The sequence below is a fragment of the Passer montanus genome, unplaced genomic scaffold (assembly GCF_014805655.1).
Source record: "Passer montanus isolate IOZ18808 unplaced genomic scaffold, ASM1480565v1 scaffold10, whole genome shotgun sequence".
NCBI lineage: Eukaryota > Metazoa > Chordata > Aves > Passeriformes > Passeridae > Passer > Passer montanus.
The window spans coordinates 33,698,802-33,717,810 of NW_024356505.1; the positions used below are offsets into that span (position 1 = coordinate 33,698,802).

Below are 19,009 nucleotides of genomic sequence, written 5' to 3' on the forward strand. Positions count from 1 at the left end.
CAGGCATGAAAGTTTAAAAATTGCAGTGAGTGCTGGACAGAATCTAGGAAGAGGTTATCATGATCTGTTCAGGCTTTTCCTGTTTGTAACTCTCATACCACCAGTACTTATTTAGGAAGTTTTATACAATTACAGCAGATGGGACAGTTCTTTTGTACAGGCTTGTGCTATGATTTTTTGACAAGTAGGAAATCCTCTATAAAGATTTACATTTTGAGACTGATGAATATAAATCCTATTATTATTTAATGTTCTAATGTCATACTGGCTATTGCTAGGAGGAGTTTTCATCATCTGAAATGAAATCCTGATCTTGTGAGGTCAAATGGTGAAATTCCTGTTGACTTTGGTAGGACAGATTTGACTCCAGAGCAGTGCAAGACCTTAAGTGATTTGCCACTAGCCAGATCCTTCAGCAGTGGGTATTTTTATCAAGTCAACCTCATAATGGAGTTGCCTCAGAAAGTACTTAGACTCCAGAAAGATGTGACTGAAATAAAGCAGGTGCCTTCCTAATTGGAAAGTGGGGGAGGCTGAGTTTTACAAGAAGTATTTAGTGCTAAATAAGGAATAGAATTGTTTCCCTAGGGAGCTTGAAATACTTTTAAAACTTTTATAGCTTCCTATTTCTTTGCCTCTCATTCCCACTGCCAGATGGAACATTTCATGTCCCGTTTCATGTATCCTCACCAGATTTGCCACACTGGTGACCATGGTGGGAGCCGCTGGGAAGCTCCTGCTATTTGAGGGGTGATGGCAGTGATGCTGCTCATGGTGGGCCAAGAGGCAGGACAAAACAGGGTGTCTTGTCCCTCCTGTGCTCAGTGTTATTAATTGTAAGAGTAATGGGATGTGAATTGCATCCCTACTGCACCAATATGATCTAAGAGAGAAAAATTTTCTACTCAGCATGTGTGTTTTTCTCACCGTTGCAAGAAAACCAGATTTTGGAGGATGCTTAGGTCCTTTCCTCTCGATAATGAATGCAGTCTATAGCCACACTCTCCTCATTATGCAGATAGTTCAGAAAAATCTCCCTTCCCTCCATTTCTCTATTTAAATGTGCTTTAGTGAACTGAAGACCTGGTACCCCTGCAAGGACTAGTATGAGATTGTTCACATCATTAGCTGAGATGAAATTGCAATTATACCATCTGCATTTGGTTGCACTTCATTCGAACCTTGTCATTGTCTTTGCCAAACTCAACGTCTTCTGGGGTGTTTCTTTGAACACTATTTGTCTGTGTTTCCAGCCTATTCAAAGATGCCTCACTGCCTGTAATGGCTGCATTTAATTTCCTTTACTTACACATTGCTGATTTGCTGGGTCTTTATGTCAGATTTCCCGTTCCACATTATTAGTATTTAAACTTGCACCTTTTTAAAATCGGATGATAAATTAACCTCACGTTGCTCTTTTTCCAAGCATTAGTCACTTGCTAGAAGCCCTGGAAATTAGCTCATTTTCTCTCATACCTGACACTGGCAACCAGATATGGAAACCAACTTGATCAGCTGGCAGAGTTCACCTTCCAGTGGTTGGCCCTGCTGAGCACACACAAAGCAGAAGCCCTGTGATCCCCTGGCAGCAGATTGGTGACATGGATAGCTCCTAGATAGCTGTTAAAAGGAGCCATGTCCAGTGCTAGTGAGCTGAGTTGCTGTGAGCTGGAAGCAGCAGTTCCCACCTCTGCCCCTGCCATGGAATGTGGTGCCTCCCATGCCGATGGTCCCAGGGCCGGGTGACACCTGATGGCCTGCACGGTGCTGAGCTCTCAGCTGCTCTTTAGTTCTTAACAGCAAACTCCTGCCAGTCTGACTGATATCCCTCCAACAGCCTGCTTTGTGTATAGTGGGGCGTTTCCAGTGGTGCCTCCAGGTTTTATATTAATGTTCTTGGTTCGTGACATTAACCTGCCAAGGGTCACTCTCCCTGCCCCGGCTGCATTCAGCAGCTGTGCTGGTGGCAGTTCCCAACTGCTGTGTCCTTCCTCAGATCCCTTCTCAGGATGGGTGAAGGTTGCCAGGCATACACCTGCCAGCCTGCTCCTGCTCTCAATTCCCTCTCATCTGAGGGAGCTGAGCAGAGGTCACCAGTGATCATCTTTTGGCTGCTGGAGGCAGCTCTGGTGCCCAGTGATGAGGCAGCTGGGTCATCCTCTCCCCCTGCTCATCTGCCTCATTTCTGATGTCCTTGCAGGGACAACTAAGAGGCTCGGGGAGAGGATGCTGAGATGCTGCTATAGGGAGAAAGAGGCACAGAACCAGCCCTTTGTTTTTTATTAAAAAAAAAAAATGTGGCTGCAGCCACAAGAGCTATCTGCATCTTTCCCCCATCTTCCAGGATAATTTGAGGGCAGCCTGTGACATGTTCTGCATCATTTCTGTCATCAGAAGTAGAACTTTTGATTGTTGCTGCATCCAGGGTAAGGTTATGGCCATTGCAGATTACTAATAACAGATAACACAGATCATTAAATTTGCATAAAATTGCACAGGGAGGACAACACAAAGTGGCTGCTTCAAACAAGATACATTAGAGAGAACAAAAGTAGTCCAATTTATGTATGTGCAGGAATTAGTTCCTCTGATTTTCTAAGTCTTTCATTTGCTTCCTTATTAGAGCACTATCAATTCAGTGTAAGGACTTTCTTTTCTGCATATTTTAAGGCTCTGTGTGTTGTGGAGGCTTAAGGAATAGCAACAACCATACAACAACACAAAGTCGCAACATAAGTGCACAAAATACAACACAAATCTTTTATTAAAGGGAAATGAAGGATGGCCAGAGTTGAATTACTGACCTGGGTCTCAGGAAAACTGAAAAATTCCCTAAAGTTTATGTTATCCCTTCTCAGCATTTTCAGTTTCCCTAAAATATTGCCCTAAATATTTAAACTGTAAGCTTTGTGTACTGTCTTATGGCATATATATTGTTAGTGCTTAGTTTGGCCAGCTGCAATATTTTACAGGACCCCTAGATGCTACTAAAATTTAAATTACAAATCAGTAACTTTGCAATATTTCCTGTCACATTCACCAAAGATCATACAATTGAGGTTTGGAACGCCACAAGTTTGTTCGACAAGGTTTTATATGTCTGCCTAAAGTGTCACAGACAAAATTCACATTGTTTTAATAAAATGCATTCATTTTAGTAAATAAATTACAGGTATTTTTAATTAAGAAATTAAAATAAAATCAAATTTTAAAAAGGTAGTTGGCATCTGTCTGCACTCAGCAAGGAGAAGTTAGGAGATGAGTGCAGGATTCTGAGCTGTAATTTATTATACCTTTTGTGTAGACCACTATTAAATTTGCTTGTTAATTTGCATATATCTAAACAACATTACTGGTTTTACATGAATGTTTTGCCAGTATGAATACTTATAAAATTACAATATTTTCCAAAATTTTGGACTTTTTGTTATTTTCTAAGGGTGAAATCAATATTTTCGGCTGCTTTCCTCAGTTGCAATAAAGTGCATTATTCTTGCCATAATATTTTTTAGAAATCTGTTCATTTTTTACATTTAATTTCAAGTTTAACATAGCCCTTTGAGGATGCTAATGCCAGCTAATGAGACTTGTGAAGAGAGTCTTCTGGTGTCTCAAAGTGCCTGTATAGCAAGGAGTGGAAAGCTAAGATTCCTTTATTCTGTTTATGACCTGACTCCAAATGATCCACACTGTTGGAGAGAAGGTAATTTAATGGCCATTATTACTATACAATCCTGCATCTTCTTTGAAGCTGTCAGCTTGAAAACCAGCTCCAGTCATGTGTGTTCATTTGAAACCTTTGCCTAGCTTTTTATCAAAGCAGGACACGGAGATGATTCCTAAACAGCTTCCCTTTCTCACACACCCAAATTAACCATTTTCTCCTCATCTAACCAAAGGCAGAGATGCTTTGAGGTCTAGGCATATGTAGTAACTGTTGAAACATGGCATAAAGAAAATGAACATACTAATCAGATTACTGAGGCACTTTGAAAGGAATTGATCCCCTTATAAAGTGTGCAACATGGCTGGCAAATTAATTCAGTCATAAAATAAATTATTTAAAATAATAAATCATTAACTTGGCATTTTAGTGCAGTGTCTCATTAAGAAGCAGAAACATGGAAATTTGATGCATTTATGAAAGTACAAGACAATGCTCAGGTTGTTTGTGAGGTGGCAGGTTTGGCTCCTCCTGTGCTGAAGTCAGAAGAGCAGATTCTCAGCTGTGGGGTTGATATGCTCTACAGGTGTCCTCCAGACCAGTTCCTTCATCTGCTGACCTTGGTGCCTGATAGATGGGCACATCACTCACAGCCTGGCTGCAGGGGGGTTGGACTACTTGTAAAGCTTTTACAAGCTGCAAGGGAATGTGGTATCTGAAATAATTTCTTTGTGGAAGGACACAGGGGAATATTTTATGACCCTGTGTTTTTTTTATAAACTGAGCCTTCCCTGTGAGTTTAATCTGTCTGCCCATCCCTGCTTCTCAGTTATGATGGGCACAGTGCTGGTTCTGTCTGCTTGGAGCTGTTTCTCTTGGATAATGTGTTCTCTGCTGTGGTCTTCCTTGCTCCTTTGGGTCAACAGTGGCCAAGTACACCTAGAACATGGTTCTGGATGGCTTGGTGTCAGGAAATACAGGAATTTTTCATCAGTAGGAAAAAAATTGAGAAATACTGTGGCATAGATTAACTGTATTTTTTTCAAGGAACATGTACAATCCTGACATTACCCCAACAAAATTAATCCAATGACTGAGGGAGTCAGAAAGTCACCCATGCCCAGGGATGAACCAGCTGGCAAGGAGGTTAGAAGAGATGACAACAGCTTGGGTGCAATAAGAGGGAAATAAAGACTTTGCCAGTTTCTGGATTTCTAATTTAATCTGTTAAATCAAAAGGGAAAAAGAAACTGAAACAAAACAATGTGAAAATTAAGGAAGGAATCCTCACAGATCCTGTTACTGTTTTTTTGGGCTTCCTTTTCACCTGAACAAAGGCACACAGGCCATTTTATACAGGTGGAATCCATACAGAAATCAGGCAACGCAGCAAAATCAGTGTATAACTGTGGCTCATTTCTTGATGGCTTCAGAGAGTAAATAAGTGTCAGGAAGGCAGGGAACTTTTCTGTCATTGTGAAAGTCAGAGGAACAAGGCATCTCTATGGATTTGGACTTCAATTTCAAATCACCTTGAGCGTTAGCAAAGCACTACTGGATGTGCTCTTTCTTTATCATACTCAAGTCTACTATTAATAGCAGCTGTACATACACTTCAAGGAAGATTGTTTCTTCATAAAATCCTAGAAGAGATGGGACTGACTTCAAAATTACTAAGTAGAAGGAGGGGACATTGTTAATATGTACTAAAAATGTTATCTAGTGCCTAGTGCTGCAAGGAGCAAAATCTTACAACTGATCCATGAAAGTGAGGTGAATTCTGGAATCCTTGATAACCAGTTTCAAATATTTGTAAGAAAATTTCATTTATTTATGTGTTCCTGCTGTGCAAAGAGATTATAAAACAAATTTCAGTAGAAACATCACAGAACAGTAGCTACCTTTGTGTGTGTGGCATTGCTATGCAACTTTTCATAATAAAGCAATGTTAAAAAGCAGTAAGAGATGACCAGGTAAAACTGAAATAAAAAGAAAGCACTTAGGATGTTTTGAAAAGAAACTGGTATATTAGGACACTGTGTGTCCTGCCCTGACTATGCACCAAACTCTGCATGAAAACCTGTGCATCACTTGGAAATCATACACAGAAACTCCTCCACAGTCAGCTTTTAAGTGCAATTGCCAGTAACTTATGAGAAGCTGCTTTCAAAGGAAGCCCAAATATTTAGGCTGCAATATTGGATCACCTCACTGGGACAGCTGAGCTGTGCTGAACAGAGAGTTTGGCACTCAGATGTACTGCACCCAAACTGCACTATGAGATCAGGGCAGCACTGCATGCTGTAAGGGATTGTTGTGTTCACTTCAGGTTTTCATGACAGCTTTGTGATTCTTTGGGTTTTAAAAGCAAGCATGTTTTACCTAAGTGTTGCATTTCAGCACTTTTGTAGGAGTACAGGGTGTGTCCTGTGCTGTTCTGTTACCTCATAAGAAAGTGGCCGTACCCCTGGTTTAAATCCTGAACTCCTGAAGTTGCTGTCCTAAATCAAAAACCAAGTGTTGCTGCATGTGTCAAGTAAACTTCATGTAGAATTGCTGTCTGCATCCCCATTATCACTGAGGAACATTTTAGTGTCCCTAAGCTCTGGCTGCTCTACTGGAGATTCCTGGACCAATGGAGTCCACAAGCATCAGAGAAGGGGAAGCACCAGCTTGGTGAAAATGTCAAGGAGTGTATGTGGAGGTTTAAGTTTGCATATAAACCTTAAGCCAATCTGTCCTGTTTACAAAATTGGTCTGCTTAAATTACTGGGAGAAAGAGAAAAATGAGAGTGCCATTAAAATAAGATCCTGTAGTCGTATCAGTAACAAGTCTACTGCATTTCAGAAATGTGTTCGTTTTGGTTAATGAGCAGTGGGTGCTGAAGAAATGTTTAAACTATCTTTCAAGGATTTAAATGAAAATTGGCTCCTATAAATACCAATTGGTTTTCTTAAATGCATCCAACTGTGACAAAGAAGTAGTAAATAGAAGGAGAAATAAATCGTAAGGAATTAAAATGCATTTGTTTTGAGAAGTGACTACTGATTTTAGTGAAAAGCCATATCAGGCTGAATAAAAGTGGTGAATATTTGCTCATTTATTTAAACCATATTCTTTCCATATATCAGTATCAGTTCCACTGTTAATGAAACAAATTCAATTAAATGGGTTCAGCAAAACCATATCAATTAGAAAAATTAAACTGGCAACAGTAATGGTAACACCTAAGTCTTTGATGCAAAAAGAATAATCCCATTGAAATTGATAAAATAAGCACAGAATTAATCCCAGGTACAGGATTGAATATAAATGAAGTGAGGATAAATCTCGGATGTACAGTTTTTGTGTGTTTCTACTATATAATATAACTGTGAGCAGCAATCAAACATCATAGTTGAACATAGCTGTAACTGTTAATAGATGTGTAACTGTTCTTTAACAAATCCAGCCAGAAGATGCAAGAGTTTAGAAGTCTGGGATCATTAAAAAGATAAATAAATAAAAAACATTTTTAAAAAACACCAAGAAACAATAAAGACATTAAGGAAGGTCAGAATCATACAGCAAGGCATGTTCATGGAATATTTTGTCATATAACTATCTTGCTTCTTTTACGTAGTTGTATACCTGTGCATAGCTTTCAGTGAATTAGGAAGTAGATTTAAGTGTGACAATAGAGACATAACTGAAGTATTTTACAGAGGAAAAGATTTAATACAGAGAGGAGCTGATCTTTTGTGTGACCTTCCTGCTCTTTGTGCTCTTCCTGGAGCTACCACGGGTGTGACTGAGGCAAGGCCACACTGAGAAGAGCTCTGAGCAAACTGGTACCATCCTGTCACTGCCTGAGCCTGGCTTGCTCCAGTCGTGTTTCCTTGGGCACATGAAGGAGCTCCAAGTCCAGGCAGTACACAAACTTTTGAGAACTGTCTCTCAAATTCAGGAAACCCCATGTTCATCTGTCCACGTACATAGCTCAAAAAACTGGTGGGAAATGTGATTAACTAATACATTTGTTCTCATCTTCGAAACTCAACTCCATAATTCTGGAGCACTCCACTAATCAGAAGCTTCTAATCCCAATTCTCACTTTGGTGGTGTTTTTGCAATGGGATTTGTAATTAGCAAAGGAAATTAAAGGGAATGCTTTTTTCTCAAGCTGAGGAACATTCTTGTTTTGTTTGATTTCCATGTGTGGGATCACTTCTTTAGGACCAAGATATTCTTACTTTGTGAGGTCTCTGTCTTGTCTTAGAGTTCCAAAGTGCATTTTCTTATGTTTGAAACCATTTCCTCCACCTCTCCACAAAAAACAAACACACAAACAAACAAAAAAACTAAAACCAAAACCAAAATCTGGTGTATCTACTCATATTTTTAGCTTACTTCCTGTGCTGGGATTTTGCCCATTGAGGCCAGTGTATTTATTCATCAGGAGATGAAACTGTCAGAGATGCAAAGAGAGTTGGAACAATAGTTTCCTCTAATGCACCAGTATGTCACAAGTCTACAATTTTACCCCAGGTGAGGAGTAGGTCAGAGGCTGTTCTTTGTAATAAACATTCTTCTGCTGCCACATCTCTTTTTCATAGCTTAGCAACTCCTTGGTTCCACAATAATAAAATAACTGAGCAGATATTAGTGAAGTGCAAGTACATTTGAACCAGGGTCCCTTTGCATACCAGAAGAAATGTTGGTCTGTTCTGTAGCATCTTTTCCAGATGGCTACACAGAATGTGCTGCTGGTTTTGTTCACTAATGATTTTATAATGTATTTTAATCTGCACAACAATTGCCTAGATCATTCTTACAGATATATTTCTTAAAAGCCGAATAAATATATCTAGGAGTACCACATCATTGAAATGTAATTGGAGGAAGCCACAGGCTTTCCTACCTGCATTAATCAACTGTTGATGAGCTTAATTAATCTCTCAGATCTAAATGGAGGAAGAGAAATGAGAGCTATTTGCTTGAAAGACAGTATAGCAGGCTTTGAAAACATAAGAGCTGTCTTGTTTACAGGTAGAGATGTGTAATCATTGGTGTCTTGCTTAAAACTGTTCATCTCTGTGAAAGAAAAACACTCAAACCCTGGGGAATTGGTTTAGTTCCAAAACATAGTTTCTCTCACAAGACAGACTTTGCTTTAAACTCTACTGCTTTGTATCATAGAAACATAGAATCATAAAATTACTTGGGTTAGGAGGGACCTTAATAAAGATCATCTCATTCCAACTCCCCTGCTATGGACAGGGGCGCTTTTCACTGGACCAGGTTGGTCAGAGCTCCCCTGCTCCAACCTGGCCTTGAACACTTCCAGGGATGGGGCAACCACAACTCCTCTGGGCAACCTGTTCCAGTGCTCGCCACCCTCTCAGCAACTAATTTTTTCCTAATATCTTATTTAAACCTGCTCTCAGTCTGAAACCATTCCCCCTTGTCCTGTCACATTTTACAAAGTCCCTCTCCAGCTTTTTCATAGACTTCCTTCAGGTATTGGAAGGCCATAATTAGGTCACCCCAAAGCCTTCTGAAGAGAAGGCTGTTCCAGGATGAACAATTCCAGTTCTCTCAGCCTCTCCTTGTACGAGAGGTGTTCCTTCCCTCTTATCATCTCAGTAGCCTCCTCCAGAGTCGTGCCAACAGGTCCCTGTCCTTGTTCAGCTGGACACCCCAGAGCTGGGCACAGTGCTCCAGGGGGATGTCCCCTGAGCAGAGCAGAAGGACAGGATCATCCCCTTGATCTGCTGCCCACACTGCTTTTGCTGCAAGTCAGGACGTGGTTGAAGGTTTGTCACTAATACCTCACAGTACTTAGATTCTTCACTAACTCTTCATTATTTCCTAGGAGAGTAAAAGTAAATATCTACTTTTTATTAATATTTTATGAAATTTATAGAGGATAAAAGAGCTAAAATAGTAACTTGCTGCCCAACTACAATCTCCTTTTAGGCTGTTGCATTTTCCAATATGTTTAATAGATTGCTTACATGAATTTATGCTTTAGGTGTAAGGCAAATGTACTCCTTTTTCATAATTTTTGCATTTCCCTCCTATTTGTGTATGGGTAAATCTGCCAAACTCTTACACAGTTTGCAGTCTCAAATTTTTTCTTCTGCATCTTCTTCCTGACAGAGTTGGTAGCTTCCTCGTGCTAGCAGGTGCATGAAAATTAATTCCAGGGGGAGAATTGTTTTGTCCAGTCTGACCAATCTATTATGAACTGTTAGATCTCATTGACTCTGTTTTGCTCTGTAGTGTGTGCTCAGCCAATACAGCAAGGCCTGTACAGTTGCTTGGAAGTGACACAAAGACAGAAATTCCACCACTTCCTTTTACAATTTTTCCAGTGGTTAGTCAGGCTCACTGTTGCAAATTTGTGCTTTATTCCTAATTAGAACTTGTCTGGCATCAATTTCCAGCCGGTGGTGGTGCTCAGCACAGAGGTGGATGCCTCTTAGGTCTCTCACTCTTTCTGTCATATAATTGATTTTTCATGAATATCATAAAGTAAAGCTGAAATTAGCGCAGCAAAGCAATAAGAGACACGTTAGATCAAGAAGTCTTCCTGCATGAGATGAAGGTAATTTTTTATCCTATTTATTCTAATATTCTATTGAGCTTTGCATCAAGTTAGTGGATACTCTTTAACCGTGACTTCCTCTGAGGCAGCACATTGTTGATGCTAATACTGAGAAAATATATTAATCATTTGGCCTCTGGCACACTCTGCTTTCGGTCTCTCCCAAGCTTCTTCTCCCATTTCTCAACAGGCTGGTAATCAACATTTCTCTGTATCACTGGTGGCTCAGACATGCATAATCCAGATCTCTGTTCCACAAATGTGGGCTTGTAAAACCAGTGCCTCTGGATTGCTGTAGGCTCCTCTGCATGTAGGCACATATCTCTTGTGTGTAATCTCATTGTGCAGGCAGAGGGTGCATATGCAGATGCTCTCAGGCACTACATCTCGTTTAGATAATAGCATTAGCTGATAGCAGTTGATTTACAAGGTCTCTTGATGTTTTCATTAAGTGGATCATTTATGCACTTTATTTATTTTTAAATGTTTGCAGTTTAGGTCTAGTTGCAGCTCTTCCCATATGGAGCTGGCTGAAGTTTTATAGTTCGGAATCCAAGGAATAAAAATTAAACACAAGGTTCATCAGTTTGGACAGTAATTTGGTAATTAATGGTACTCAGTGCTTTCCCATACACCTGAAAAATCCAGACTGACTGAAAGTCTCCAAAGTCTTTTTCTGGAGAGACGCCAGTGGAGCTGTAAATTTGATCGTGACAGATTTCCTGGTCCAGGATGCAGTTTGTGGTCAGAAGGATCTATTGATAGATAGAATCATACCAGAATAAGCAAGTACCAGAAAGTCAGATTGTGTGCATCCTTCATATTCCAGCGTTGGTTCCTCCAGCTCTCCCACACCTAAGGTATGTATTTCAGCAGTCTCAGTGCAGAGTCTATTTCTTTCAGCTATTGGATCTGTTCCACTTGGTTTAAATAAAGGTCCTAACTCTGAAAATGTTGGCATGTCAGAAATTTCTTAAATTCTGGATCAGAAGAGAGCATATTTCAGTGTTTGTGCAGATCAGAATTTTAAAAAAATCCTATTTTGGAAAATAGGGGAGAAGCAGATTTAAAAGTATTAAAAATATTTTTTTTCTCTTTTTTAGATTATTTCTATTATTAGCACTGTTACCTAAATTTAATCTTTCTTTAATTATCAGAGATAATTACTGTTACAGATTACTACAGGGCATAGCAGCCTATTACCATTATTGCATGTAGCAATCCTGCTTGCTTTCCCCGTGACTGCACCATGGATTAAACTTTTAAGGCTGACCATTACAAACATAAGAACATCAGCAAGGAAAAATATGTTGTGTGTTTTTTGATAATGTTAGTTTTGAAGTAATAGCATAATATAGAACAAGTGGCACACCTCATATCAGCTTTTTTTTCTCATTTGTTGCTGTAGTATTTTCTGCCCTGTAAAGAGATCATGAGTTCTGTGTCCATCACCATGAAAATAAGAAAAAATAATGTGGGGTGGGGCTTTTTCCAAGTCACAAGCAATATGCTAGCAAAAATTTGATTAAAATATCCACTTCAAGAAACTGGGAATGTGAGTGCAACCCTTTTACTCTTCTCACTTTCCTTATGTGCCAGAAGGTATTGCTCTATGTGTGGGTTGATGAAAAACAAAAAAGTTTTAGTGAAGTCTAGATAGAATGCCAAATGCCAGTGCTGCCTTGGAAGAACAGTTGTGATCAGTGATATCTTATCCAGTCTCAAATAAAGCAAAACAATTCAAAACATTAATAAAAGTATCTGTTTGTCTCTCCTCTGCTAAAAAGCTACTCATTGATTTCTTTCCTCTGCTGTTACAGTAGCAAAATTTGAAATGTTTTGAAAACATCCCTTAGAGCCTCACAACAATAATTAACAGCATAGCAAGTGCTGAGCAGCAAGAAGCTGATAATGACAGAGTCTAATGTCGACTGAATGCAATTAATCATTGATACTACCCATGGAGCTTTGGATTTATACTCAGCTATTACAGAGCATTGATGAGGTCTCCTCTCGATCTTTCACAATGTATGTGTTAAGAGTAACTCTTCACATAAGCAGAAGAAAGCAGAAGGAATGCTTTGAGACTTGCATTGCTTAATAAGTTTGCTATCACTCCGCTGTGCAGTGAGTGCTACTCTCTGAGGAAGGCAGTATCATAGAGGAGCAGGAGCAGTTCATCCCTCTAATCTCTCCAGCAGACAAGACAACGTGCAATATATCTGTGGTCCCAAATTGGTAAGTAAGTGCCAGTGTGAGGTACAGGATACTTTTACACAACTTAAAACCTACCTTTCCTTGTACAGTTTTGCTTAGGTTAAGCAATTATCAGGGCTGTATGCATAGCAGTGACATTATCATTTGTATAAAATCCACTATTTTCCTTCTCTGCTTTTTCTACCATCATGCTCCACTTGGTCAGTCCACACTAATGGCTGTTTGGCATTTGAGAAGTGACGAGTCTCTTAACCCTGAAGTGAGTTCAGAGCAAGTGAAAGGTCACAGGAGTTTGTCATGTTGCAATACACTGCAAGACCAAAACTCTTCATGGATGATCCTGAAACTCTTCATGGAGGAGTAAAGTGGATCTCAATATTTCCAACCGTACCTCTTCAAACTCAATTCAAACATAGCTCACAGTCTTTCTCCCCAAGAAAGGCAAGAAAAGGAAATAGTTACTTTTAAAACTTTTAAACTGAAGGATTCTAGGTATGCATTCCTAAACCACCCATATCTCCTGTATACAAAAGTCTGCTATAACTTCAAAATTGAATGCAAAGAAAGGAATAGGTCAAAAAGATGAGTAATGATTGTTGACACGGATGGAAGGGTTTTTCAAGACTGATTATGAAGCTGGACTCCTTGGGTGATGAAGACACAACTACAGTCAGAACCCTTTCTTATTGCTGCCTCTACTTCTTTTTTAGAGTTTACAGTAAGCCTGTGGAGCATGAACATGAAAAGTTGCCTAAGGTGAAGGCTCAGCTGAATTCCACACCTGACCTCATACTGCAGCAAAAAGCGAAACCCTGCACAGAAGTGTGGAGGGTTTTGTTTATTAATTTACTGATTTTAGAGCTTGTGAAATGAGTGTAGGTAAACTGAAAAAGATGCAGATTTCTGGGGTTTAGGCAAAAAACCAGAATTAAACTGCGGGAATGGAAAGGAAAACTCCCATGTGGCTGGAATTCCTCAGCTGAATTTCCTCAGAACTGGAGCATATGATATGAAGAGTTGTTTTCAGTCGGATATTATAGGATATGCAACTTTTGTCTAACTTTCTGAGGTAACTCCTACATCCCAAAGCAATTTCATAAGAAAAGTCAGGAAAACAAAGCAAGAAATAAGATTTGCAATATTTCTTTCTAAAGAATGCTTGGTTTTGGGTTTTTTTATTGTCATTTCTCTTTCAAGCCATTCCTCCATAGTGCTTTGGAGAGTGATAGATAGCCATTGCTCTCCTAATGCCTTGCTTTAAGTGAAATGTGATTCCCTTGTGCCTGATTTTCACAGCTAAATAGAAAAATGCAACTCACTGGAAATTCAATTTTCAGACAAGACATAAAACTTCAAAGCATGGGTGGTAATTACAGAGTCTACATAACTTTGCACAGAAGTAGAAAGTCCTTATTCCAATTTCTTAATCATCTTGTATTCATGATTTTTCAGTAGTCCTGCATATTCCAGTGAGTTTCTTTTAATAACATCTTTCTGAATACAATGGTCTTTTTTGGCAAACATGAAACAAAGGAAATAATTTGTTGGGGAAGTACCATATGACAATAAACAAGCAGAATAAAAAACAACCAGTAGAGAAGAAAGACTGAAATTTCAGTCTATTAAAATACTGTTTTCACAGAAAAATAATATCTTGAAAATCCCCTGTGCCCCCATAAATAAATAAATAAGCAGCAAAGCCAATAGAAGTCAGACAAATAATTAATCAAGGTGTTTTGAGTAAAGGGAAAATTTAATTATGCAAGTTTGGGGTTTTTTTCAAGGATGGTATTTGTCATGTGTCATTCTAGTCTAATTAAAGTAGAAGACATCTTTAATGCCAAAGATACCTGTAAGGTGAAATGATAATTTTCCTTCCTATCACCTATCATTTTCTGTTTTCTTTGGATTTGTTTTTCTCATGGAATTCAGTGTGGCACTCTTAAAAACAAGAGGGCTATCCAAACATTTTTTCTTCTATGCATATCTTCTTGATTTTACTCTTTACTGAACTGAAATCCATTAGTTTTGTCATTGGTATTAGTGGAAGCACTAACGAGAGATTTTTTTTCAGATCAAATGTCCATCTATCTAACATAAGCATAGAATTCATGTTTTTCCTTTGTTTGCATATCAAGAAGCATAAGAATAGAACTGCTTGTTCAAGACGAGGAGTTGTGAAGCACCAGTGCCATACCAGTTATACAACCTGGATTTTTTTCTGTCTTATCACTTACTATCAGCACTTATTTCACTTGTCCCCATCACAGAGCAAATGCCAGACAAGCTTTAGAATTCTGCATCTTTTTCTGCCATACCTAAAACCATTTTCCTTTTACTTCTCTGAGTGGCTGCCATGAGTCTGAATTAATGACTCCATATGTGTGTTAGTTTCATGATGGACATTTAGTCTTCCAGGTATAATTTCCTGTAAAGAAAAGTAATTTTATTTCCAGCTGAATAGGCACTCTATCATACTACCCAAATCAAACAAAGTTATTATTTGGCTTTTTGCCAAGTCGTACAGTATAAAAGGTCATATTTTTAATAGCTTTTTGCTCCATGGTAATCAAATTTGTAAGCCTGGAGAAATAAACAACTTGAATATTTCAGAGTTCTCTGTGCACATTTAACTATTGCTGTTCTGTTTGTATGGCTCCCTCCTATATTAGCTTTGTATGGTAAGGTATAAGCTCCTATTCAAACAAGAGCAGGGCTAGCTGATTTGAACTATTTGTTGCTAAACTCCAGTTTTGGGGTCTAAACCAAAAGGTACTCTTTATCAGGAATCTGCTGACAGGCAAGCAAGATTTCATTTGTGTAAACCTGGGAGCATATAAGCGTTAATAACTTGCTTGAATCAACAATAATTAGAAAGAACACCTGCTTTTAAAAGTCATTTTTCTTCCAGTTGACTGGGCATTGCATTTGTGGGAAATGGATGCTGATTACATGTAAATGAAATTTCTAAGTTTTCCTTGTATTTAATTTTTAAAAATAATCATGCCTTGTTGTGCGTCAAGAATAATCCAGCTCAGTTATTGTTCAGCAACACCTGTATGTCAAAAAAAAAGACCCGTGAAAGCTGTGAATCCTTGAAAAGTCCAGAGGAAAAGAGAAAATTTTGCATCAGCACTCAGTTATCTATCGTCTTAAACATTAGATTAGCCTGAGGTTTTTGTGATTTTGTAATAGCGTTTGTTATGAATTGGCTTTGAGTCAAGGTGCAATCTGACTGGTGAGGGGAGATGAATTATTAACCTGTAACACAAGGGCTGGGAATTGAGACTGCCAGACAGGACTGCAAGTGCAATGGGTATTGATGGCTCCTTGATGGAGAGATTTTTGTCTGTCTCAGAATAGCTGGGGCTAGCTGCAGTAGCCACACTGCTTTGGTAATGATACCTTGCTTGGCCCATGCTTTCATCGACCTTTTCCAGTTTCTTTCCTGAATTTTACCTTGCCTGCGGTTTGGTGGTCAGAAGTGGAGGTCTACAACCTTTGGCCACATTTCTTGGCCTTTAGAGTAAGGCAAGACTCCAGTCCTAACCATCATTTTAAATAGTATTTCTTGCATTGAATTGCTAAAAATAGTACTAAATACCATTTAGGATTTATTCAGAAAACCTAAGAAATATTGTCATGGAGACAGAAATCTTGCTCACCTGATAGAGATTTCATTGCTACAGTGCACTCCTAGAACTGCAAATTGTGTTTTGCCCATGCAGCATTCACTACAAAATTTGAATTCAAATTGCCTAAAAGTGTTAATTTAAACTGCATTGTTAAACCACATGATGTTGACCCTTATTCAAAGTGAAAGAGTTCTTCACTGGATTTAGCTTAATTCACTTTGGGAATGTCCATATAAATGTGCATACAAAATGCAATGCATTTTAACTCGCCAGCTGTAAAAGCTCTTCCAGCATACCTTACCTGAGTATTGCTCAGCCTGTTCTCTGTCTAGAACAGGTTCTCTGATAAAAAGCCAAACCTCTGTGCCAAACCTCTTCTTTAATGGCTTTCGAGAAGCAGCTATGTGTTTTACCTCTGTTGGACAGTGCTTGCCTTGTGACTGAGATTCACAGGAAAATACTGTAGTACTCAGGACTCACCTCACAATGAGACACTGCTGTCTGCTCCAGAGTGATCCAGACTCTCTCCTGGAACTGCTTCCCCACAGCAGGAAAGCCAAACCCAGCCTGCTCGCTCCCAGCACAAGTCTGTCAGCTCTGAGAGCACTGGCCAGGGGGCCCTGCTTTGCATTTTCAGTAAGCAGGTCACAGAAAAAATGGCTTTTGTGAGGTGAGCCTGCATAAACTAGAAAATCATTATTTGTGGAGAATTAAATGGATGCTCCAATCTTTGACAAATGTTCTTCAGAAGTCGGGTCTTCAGCTGTGCATTGAGAAATGAGGAAAAAGCAGTGCAGTTTGAGTTTTACTCCTTTTTCTTAGCTCTCCAGTTTTTAGCCATCTTTTTTCCAATCAACATTTTTTCTTGTCTACTGGAACTTCATAAAAACAATGCTTTTGGTTCAGAGGTGGTTTTCCCTTTCTTTGAAATTAAATAAATTCTTCCTGTGTCAACTTATTCTAATATTTTAGTTTCAGGTAAATATCCACAAATAACTTGCATCATACATAGAGAATAGAATTTAACAGAACAGAAATATCAGCAGATTCTTGATATTTGAAATAAGGCATCGCAACAATTTAACACATATGAAATGGAGTCATGAATGTAATTACATTCAAAGTTCTGTGACTTCTTGTTGCCATGTTCATAATAAGATCACAATCATTTTGGTGCTGACTAGGTATTGATCTTCAAAAATCATTCTCCTGAGATGGAGTTACAAATATTTACAAGACAAGATTTGGTTTTGCCTGTAGATAAATTTAAGCTTGAACAACTCTGTTCTAACAAGAGGTACTAGATTGAAATCTTTGAAGAAGTAAGTAATATTTCATTAAGGGTAAGTTGTCTTCTGATGCTTTTAACAGAATGAATTAAATCTCTGAGTGAAGACTTTAATTGACAAAAGGCTGATTTTAAATACTTCCTTTGTTTTGTCGGGAAGGCTCCAGGCTGTGACTGCTCTGCGGGCAGCGTGGTTGTGTACAGTCAAACAAACAGCCTGTGACACTGACACATCACTCGTGTGGCAACTCCACTCTGGATGAGGTGATTGATTGCAGTCCCCTTCCAAGGGATGCTGTGGATAGACACAGTGTGGCTGCAGCCAGGCAATTAAAAGAAAAAAATGTAGCTTCAAAAATTTCCCATTTTACGAAGTGTAGACTGTGACCTACTGGTTAAACTTGTACAGAATGATTAACACTTGATGCACGCATCCTTGGGAGCAAATTTTGTGAAGACAGTGGTGGAATACCTTATATTTTCATATGTTTTGCTGTTTCTCTCCAAAGATATCTGTTCCTTACTGGCCCATGTACCAAAAAGTTACATGATGTCACTGCCTTTCCCCCTTTGGCTGCTCTTTTTCTTCTCCTTGGACTGGAGATACATACATATTAAACATTGAGGATAAATCTATTTCTAATGTATGTCACACAATTACATTAACAGTTTCTTTGAACATTAAAAGATGGTGCTGTCAAGTGTCAGTCAAACCTGTTCCTGCTCCTCAAGCAGAAGGGGCAGAGGTCACAGCACCAAGCAGCTGTGCAGTTAATTGCTTGCCTGTAAAAGTCTGATGGACTGCACGATACTGCAGTGATATGTATCCAAACCAAAAAAGAAATCACTTAGCATTACTTTAATTGCAATCATTTGTAGGGCTAAAGACATAAGTTGTTCCCTTAAGACTTCAGGCTGCAGTGTGTAACTTTGGGCAGTGTAGGCATTTGGTAAGGGCACAGGCTCCAGATCAGTCAAAAAATGAGTGTGATATCCATGAAGGAACTGTCATACTCTGAATTAAAACATTTCAGTGAACAAAGGAAAATATTAATTGTACTCTCATCCAAAACCCAAGTCTAATGTGAATGTGCTTCTAATTGTTTGGATCACAGGGTGTTGCTGGTACAACAGCTGTCTGGGAAGGAAGTATTTGTGTTTAAAGGCATTTGAGAAACACAGAGTCACAAAATGGAAAGGTAGAACAAAGAGATGGGTGGGGAGCAAGGAACAGGGCAAGGTTGCTTTTGCTTGGCTTCCCTTCCTGTTCTACTTAAACATTTGTGTTGCAATAGGGAGACAGCAAATGGTTAACAGCCAAAGACAAAACCCACTGTGACCGTCAGGTCTCTGTGCAATCATCAGCAGAACTAGCTATTCTAGCCAATTTAATAGCTTGAAAATGAACTCATTAGTGGTCTTTTATCAGTGGAAAAAAGTCTATTAAATCCGGATGTGTGAAGAAGCAGTACGGAGGCTCATTTCCATCCCACTTGTGACCTGAACAAATCAGAGAAATGCTTTTCAAGGAACAGGGTCAGGCTTGACTGCAATAAGATATTTTCTACGCACAGCACCCAACTTGTATCTTTCCTTCAAGTTTCTGATGCAGTTA

At 39.0% G+C, this 19,009-nt stretch overlaps 1 protein-coding gene across 1 annotated transcript in view; it reads left to right on the top strand.

The window, feature by feature from the left end:
- ADARB2 (adenosine deaminase RNA specific B2 (inactive)) overlaps positions 1-19,009 on the top strand; it is a 305,822-nt gene that overhangs the window by 52,430 nt on the left and 234,383 nt on the right. The window lies entirely within an intron of this gene.